Raw genomic sequence first — 7,879 nt, 5'->3', positions numbered from 1 at the left:
GCAGCGCTGTCCCTTCCCGCTCTGTACAATGTGCCATTTGAGTTGATTTTTCCAGCAATGAGGAGATATTTTCTTGGTTTCGGGAGCTGTCAAGGCCAACAAATGGGCAGCCTAGTGGTGGCTGAGCCTCCCCATCATTACCTAGCCTCAGGCTTTGGAAAGCAGACCCTGTTTGTTGCCAAGCTCTAACTTAACTCACCTTTCAATCAAGGACAAGCATTTGCAAACCAGCTGGTCCAAGCAAAGGGTATAACCAGCGATTGGGCTGCCCAGCAGCAAAAAGCTCATTGGCTCATCCAGGGATTATCCGTGACCTTGAGGCTCCTTAAAACAGAGCCTTCACCAACTGAGCTGATCAAGCCCAGACACTTACAGATGTATGAAAATACTCACCCATTGATGTGTGGATGTACACCTGTACATGCTCACAGAACCAGAGACAAGCATATACTGATGCAAAGTACACATGAATGTCACAGGATGTACAATGTACCCACGTGCATTCATGACCCACCAAACATAGGACAGTTGCCAACATGTAGGGGTGATACTTTGCCCAAACACACTCACTGAATTTCCAGTCTTCAGAAATGATCTAGCTCAGCCTGGTGACTAAAAGGAATTCCCTCTACCCTGAATTTTAGATCTGTGGCAAATACACAAACTGCACTGGGAACAAACAACACGGAATAGGTGCCCACAGTTGAGGCAGAGGGAGGGAAAGGGAAGACTACCCCATGATAATCACAGAGCCCCTATTACATTAATGTGAAGCTAAGGCTGGAGAGGCTGCTACAAAGGAAGAGAACAAGGTGGGCAGGGTAGAAGCTTTCCCTGAAGCACCATCAGTTTGAGTTTTATTTTAGAAGAATTATTTTTGCTCAGTAGGTGCTAGATTCTATTGTTTCTTAGACTTATAGTCAAAAGGAATACAAGTACTGTCAGTACCTTCCAAATTTACTTCTCTGAGACAAAGCCTTGTGACCTTACCTTAGCTGTGCCTCTGCCTTATCAATGAGCTGGCTATAAGTACAAAACCATGTGCCAAGAACTGTTATTTGAAGAATCTTAAGTGGGGTGACCTACCTCACAGAACCCCAAGAGAGAGAGGCAGTTAGGGTAGTTCAGAATGTGGGTATAAAAGCAGCAAACCATGCTTGAGTGACTTCACTCTTTGGGGGAAGAGGGTACTGGGTGGAAGAAATGGTAGGATTACTACTTCTCTCTAAAGCCTAGTTTATCTCTTACCTAAAGAGCTGAGTGGATTATAGCTATTTCCCCACGTAGGCAATCATTAAGACTGTCTAACTGACTCTGATTCTACTACTGCTGCAAAGGAATCCTGACAGCCAGTGTCTCAACAAAACCTAAACATCTACAGATTCAATCAAGACTTTCTTAGCCATCTTGCACTTGATATTAATTGATATAAAAATACAATTTAGCTTGTGAGGTAGTTGAGGAAAGAAAGTTTCTATTTTGGGACTTTCCCCTTCGGAGGGAGAAGCTATCCAGATAACACCTGAAGATTTTTAGATAGATTTTACCTTTCCCTCTTTCATATATATATACCATCTACCCAAACCCTCCAAGTTATTAAACCCTTGTTTGGTTAAGTCTGTGGGTGTGAAAGTCCTTTGGTCTAAGCCACATAGGCCAGGATAGATACATTACCTAAGCCAAACCTCCATCTTGGCAGACGTGGTGAGCAGTTGGGATCCAGAGACCAAGGAACCTGTGGTGAAGACATCCTCAGCCATTTATCCATCTTAGTTTAGGGAATAAACCTCAAACAGCTAAAGTCATCAATTTTTGTGGGATTATTCCCTTTTTACTATCAAGTTTAGCCCTGCAGAAGTTAAGTCTGATAGCAGCCATTACTGGTACTGAGGCAATTTCAGTTAGAGGGGTTGCCAGTCTTCAAACTGCCCGGGGTGGGGAGGGCGTGGGGGAGGGTTAGAATTCCATCCACTCACACCACTCCCCCTGCTAGAGGTTTAAGTTTCAGCCAGGGCTCTGGGTCTGCTACTGCATCCTTGCAAACTTGTCCCCATCTTTACAGAACCAAACATCCACAGGGACACTGGAGAAGGCTTTTGTGGGTCCCAAGTAGGACTGATGAATTGTGCCTCTGTGTTACTGTCCTCAAGCGGGCTTGAGTCTTTCCTATAATATGTGTGGTTTAAAGGACATCACAGAGAAACACACCTTTTGGCCATAAAGAACTGAATTTCCAGGCATTGGCATTTTGTACAATCACAAAATATGATACTGAGAAATTTATCAAGCTGCTGCATGTTGTGTCCTATCTTTGGTGCCCAGAATGCAATACCCCAGAGGATCAGTCACTTTCTCATTGACATGGATGCTCCCTCTAATGATACATGCTGTAGACCAGTGGTTCCCAAACTTTTTTGGTCTACCGCCCCCTTTCCAGAAAAAATATTACTTAGCCCCCTGGAAATTATTATTTTTTAAAATTTTAATAGCAATTAATAGGCAAGATAAATGCACCTGCGGCCATCACTGTCCCACTGGATCGCTGCAACTCCCACCAGGGGACAGTAGCACCCACTTTGGGAATCACTGCTGTAGACCATCCATACTTGCACTAATGCAAGTTTCTCTCTCTGTCTCTCTGTCTCTCTGTCTCTCTCTCTCAAACACACACACACACACACACACACACACACACACACACACACACACACACACACAGAGCTGGGCCACTATCCTCACTAGGTCTGCCTAGCCCATTCTTTGGCCTTGTAACAGATACTTAGTATCAATTCTAAGACAGAAGATAAGGGTTTAAAAAAATAAAATTCATTTAACAATCATTCAGTAAATATTGATTATGTATCTGCTTGATCAAAGATGTGCTGAGCACTGGGGGGGGGGGGGAAGCAGGGGGGGATAGTAATAAAAAGTTTAGAAAACATAGATTCCTGAGGTAGCTAGGTTGAATAGTGGATAGAGCCAGTCATAGAATTAGGAGGACCTGGGTTCAAATTTTGCCTCAGACACTTCCTAGATGTGTGAACCTAGGCAAATCACTTAACCCCAATTGCCTAGCTCTTCCCACTTTGTCTTGAAATTGATATTTAGTATTGATTCTAAGACAGAAGGTAAGGGTTTTTTTAAAACTAGAAAAGGAAAATATATGTTCCTACACTCATGAAGCTTACAGCCTAATAGGCAAATCAGACCCAAACATAGATAACTACCATAAACAGCATGACATAATATACTTGAGATTCAAAACTAAGTGCTCTGTGAAGTTCCAGACTTTCCAGTTAGAGCTCTATCAGAGAGGGAGGGAAGAAAAGAGGGGGGTGAAAGAAAGGAGGAGAGATACTGGGAGAAATTCTGATAGTATAAAAAATAAAAGACATCAAGAAAATGTATTTTAAAAAAGAAAATGAATATTGAGAAATTATAAAGAACAAACTTGACCCAAAGAAGAAATATGAAAAGAAATCTTCAAACCAAAGTCCTTCCTTTATAGAGCTATTGAATCCATGGGTGTGGAACATGGATTATATTGTCATATTTTTCAGTATATTGATTTTGAATCATTTTGCTCATTTTATCTTTTAAAAATTATTTATTAGATAGGATGACTTTCTGATGTGTAGAGGGGTGGGATACAGGAGGAAGTCTAAGTGATTAATATCAGTTATACTAAATATCAATAAAATATATTCAAATGATTATTTATAAAAAGGAAATTAAAAATTGTGTGTAGGTATAATGTGACCATATCCATGAAAAGCAACAAAAATGTTTATTACTATAGCAGTATAAAGGACAAACGAGACTAGAGAATGGAAGTGGGAAGATCATATGTTAATTAAGTTCTATAATATTAGCTGTACTTGGATTTTGGTAGTGGGAACAGAAAAAATGGGAGTCATTTGAGAGGACTTTGGAAGTTGAATAGACAGGACCTGGTTTAACTGACCAAAAATTCCAATAGAAAATAATCACAATCTTTTAATAGAAATAATCAAGTCAAAAGGACAAATAGCTTTGGGGTAGGGAATAGTGTACAATAATATGCTTGACTTTGAGTTGTTGAGATTGAATAATTAATCATCCTACTCCCTCAATAGAATATAAGGTCCTTGAGGGTTGGGGCTTTTTTTCTTTTCTTCTATGGTTTTTTGTTTTGCCTCAGTCTTCCCTGTGCCTAGCAATATACTAGGCACCTCATAAATATTTGTTGAATGATTGAAATGAAGGTGCTGGTAGGAGGTGGAAATGACCATGTCCTTCTGAAGGCAGCTCAACATGCAGGGCTGGAGCCAAGGCCAGGGTGGAGATTTGGATTAGATTTAAATTGCTTAAAATGACTTAAAACACAAAGACTAGAGAAGATGCCAAGTTCCTATGGTCTCCTTCCATCCTTCATAGTGATCAAGTGGTTTCAGGGAAGACAGTCAGGCCAGAGAAGATAACTCTGCTGGACAGTGCTTCCACCCATCAGCTCTGGAGCTCCCCAGCCCCAGAGAAGCAGCAGCATCTCCAAGGTCCTCCACAGCCCACAGCCAGCCCCACTAGAAGTCAGCCTGGCATAGGCCCCTCCCAGGAAGCGATTAGTGAGATTATCTCCAGATCACCAGTCACTCCCAATGAGAAAGTGAAATGCTCCCCTCCCTCCATCTCTGGGGGCTGCAAAGCTGAGCTAGGTTTTTCTGTTTTGTTATGATTTTGTTTTTCTTTTGATTGTAATTATTCCACCTCCACCATCCAACACTTTAGCCACAATGGTGGAGTGGCAAAGGCTTGTTACTAGGGCAGGGAGCAGTGGAGGTCCGATGACTCTCCCAGGTGGGCTAGAAAAAGGGAAAAGGGAGCCTAAGGGGGGCATGGGCTACTTCTAATGTGTCTAAGAAGTTTAGAGCGGAGTTTCCCCTGCGGAACGGCCTCCTTCCAGGGGAAACTTTGTTGGGTTAGTTCAAGCTGACCTGGCCGCTAGCCTGAAGTTCGTTTTCCCGCCCTGGCCCAGGAGCCTCCAGGCTTCTCTCTCTACAGGGGTCCAGGCAGCTAGATGCAGAAGCAGCTAGAGATGTAAAACGAGGGAGCCAGTCATCCCTGAGCAGAGAAGTAACTTTCCCCCCTCGGGGTCTAAGGGAAAGTGGGCTGGGAGTCCAAGTCAGACAAAAGAATTCTTGGAATCGGGACCCCTGTACCCACCCAACACCCGCAAGAAAGGGGAGGGAAGGGGAGAGAGAAGGTGGAACATGGGCTGGGGCAGAGAAGGCCGAACAGTGCATGCCTCTCCCCCAACCTGACCAGCCTACCCTGGGGGAGCCGGGGTAGGGGGAGCCTCGTTCCTCCACCTGGAGCTCCAGGTTGCTGCTGCTGGAAGCCAGCTGCAAAACCAATTGGGACCATCCATCATTACCACAACTTTATTCTGAAGGCGGGGACAACGTTTCTCAGGCTTCCCAGCCCCAGCCCCAGCCCCATGCCCCCGGGCCAATTACTTCCTTTAGGGATATCGCAGTCCCACCCAGAAGGGAGAGTTCCAGTCTTCTGGCTGGGAAAAAGGGGATTGCTTGGGGGGAGCTCCCTTGTGAGCCATGGACTTATCCTGGCTCCTTCTCCACCATTCTCACTCCCTCGCCTCCACATGGGCTAGTGTTCGCTTCTCGCGCTACGAGGGAGTGGGGCTGCTGGGAATGACTGCTCTTCGCCTCTTCTCAGCTCCCTATTTTACCTGAGGAGGCAAAGATCTCGCCCACAGTGCACTAGGTGCACCGAGGGGAAGACCGCGGTACAGTTAGGGGCCAGCGGGGACAGCTGGGAGCTGTCAGGCCCGCGGAGGATATCTTTGGTCCAGTACTTCAATAATGCAGTGGGCCAAAATCACATCCTTCCCAGAGCCCAGAGGTTCCTCCAGAAGTTGGGCGGGTACTGGAAGCCGCAGCACAAGGTATGTGGGCAAAGGAAAGTGCAAGCTGGGCGGTGCTGGGACTAGGAGTAGACTAGGCTCCATCCCCCACCCCTCCTTCACTTGCACTCCTCTCAGGTGGAGAGCCTGAGGAAGGAGAAGAAGCCACGGGTTTTTGGGGATGAGTAGGCTGAAGAGGGGACTAGGGGGCTACTCGGAGAGGAGGAGGGGATGTTGCTATGCCATTGCTGAGGTATGTCTGAGTTACAGGGGAGTTTCTCTGCTGGAGGCACGAGGTGGGGGGAGATGGCTGTTTTGTTTTGTTTTGTTTTGTTTTGTTTTGTTTCCATTTTGGTTGGTTGGGGGCAGGCGGTATGGGGGGGGATCCATTAAAGAAATATAGGGTTCACTCCATCTTAGTGGTGAGAATTTCCCGATTCCCTCCTCTCTCCCTGTCTCTGTCTCTCGCTCTCCGTCTTTCTCTCCTTCTCTCTCTCTCTCTAACACACACACACACACACACACACACACACACACACACACACACACACACACACACACCCCTCTGGCTAGTTTCTGCATTGCTCCATAGGAGAATGTTCCACTGCTTGGGGGTGCCACCCATGCTCACTCATACCTGCTGTGTCAAGCATATCCCCCTCCCTGTGATCTGCAAATCCTGAAATCCAAACAGAGCTAACTTTTTCTGGGGACCCCGGTTGCACTCCCCGAAACCATACATGTTTTCCATGCAAAGACCATAGTCCCAGGGTTCTGGCCTTGTCTTAACAAGATATTCCCAGAAATCAGTAGTAGAGATTCCAAGTTTGGCCTTCCTCAACTAAAGACAGCCTCCTGACTTTCAAGCAAAGCCACAAACCAGGAGAAAAGTGAAAGGTGGGAGTAGAGTCAGCCCCAGCCCCCAGTAGAGCATAGGATGTCTCCTATCCCTGGAGAGTCAGACTGATTCTCCAGCTGACACATCTTTTCTCCAGGAAAAGGCATCACCTGTGTGCCCACACCCCATTCCACCCCAGGGCCTGCTCCTTGAGAAGAGAACATCCCATCTTCCCCAGAAGGAATGTTAAAGGCTGAGTCCCTCTGACTTGTTTCATAGAATGACAGGACACTGTGCCAGTGGTCATGCTGGAACATTGACCAAGGAATGGAAGCTACTATGAAGGTCCAGGGTAGAGTGTGGAAAGTGACACTGCAGAGTGAGGAGAGCCTCTCTCTCCCTGTGTACAGTGCCTGCATGTTTGATCTGTGGTAGGTAGGGCTCATTGAGAGGAAATAGATATATGTAGTGGAAAGAATACTGCCTCAGGGTTAAAGGACCTGACTGGGTTCTTCTAGCCCTCTCTACCATTAAGTAGCTTTGTAGTCTGAGACTAATAATCCTGGCTCTGAGACTCAGCTACCTTTTCTATGAAATGAGTAAGTTACCTTGATTCTTCAAGTTTCTCCTAGCTCTAAATATTCTTATTCAATGAAGTGCCTAAATTCTGGGTTCCTTACTTCCCCCCCTTCATCATAGGTCCCTGAGGGCCATCTGTGCAACCTTGGGAATAATTGCCTTCTTTCCACCCAAGACAATATGCAGGTGTCTCATTGATACTCTGAGGACATTGCTCTCTGACTTAAGACAACCAGCTGAGTAAAGGGCAATAATAATATTCTATAGCACTTTAAGGAAGACCCAGTGATTCCCTCCATCAGCCTTGTGAGGTAGGTAATACAAATATTTTCTCCCTTGTACAGATGAGGAAAGTGCAGTACTCAGTTTAAGGTTTTCTAGCCAATAAATATCAGGGCTGGGATTTGAGCACAGAATTTTTAAGTCCAAGGCTATAGACTGGCTTACCTTGCTCATCTAGTTTGGGCTTCTTCACTGGTAGGATTGGGGTGTTATATTCAGACATGCACAGTACTATGATCTGCTTTATCAAGGATTCTATAACAGGAATTTTATTCCCTCTA

This window comes from Gracilinanus agilis, chromosome 4 (assembly GCF_016433145.1).
Source record: "Gracilinanus agilis isolate LMUSP501 chromosome 4, AgileGrace, whole genome shotgun sequence".
NCBI classification, from domain to species: Eukaryota; Metazoa; Chordata; class Mammalia; order Didelphimorphia; family Didelphidae; genus Gracilinanus; species Gracilinanus agilis.
Note: the sequence above shows the minus strand (reverse complement) of the source record.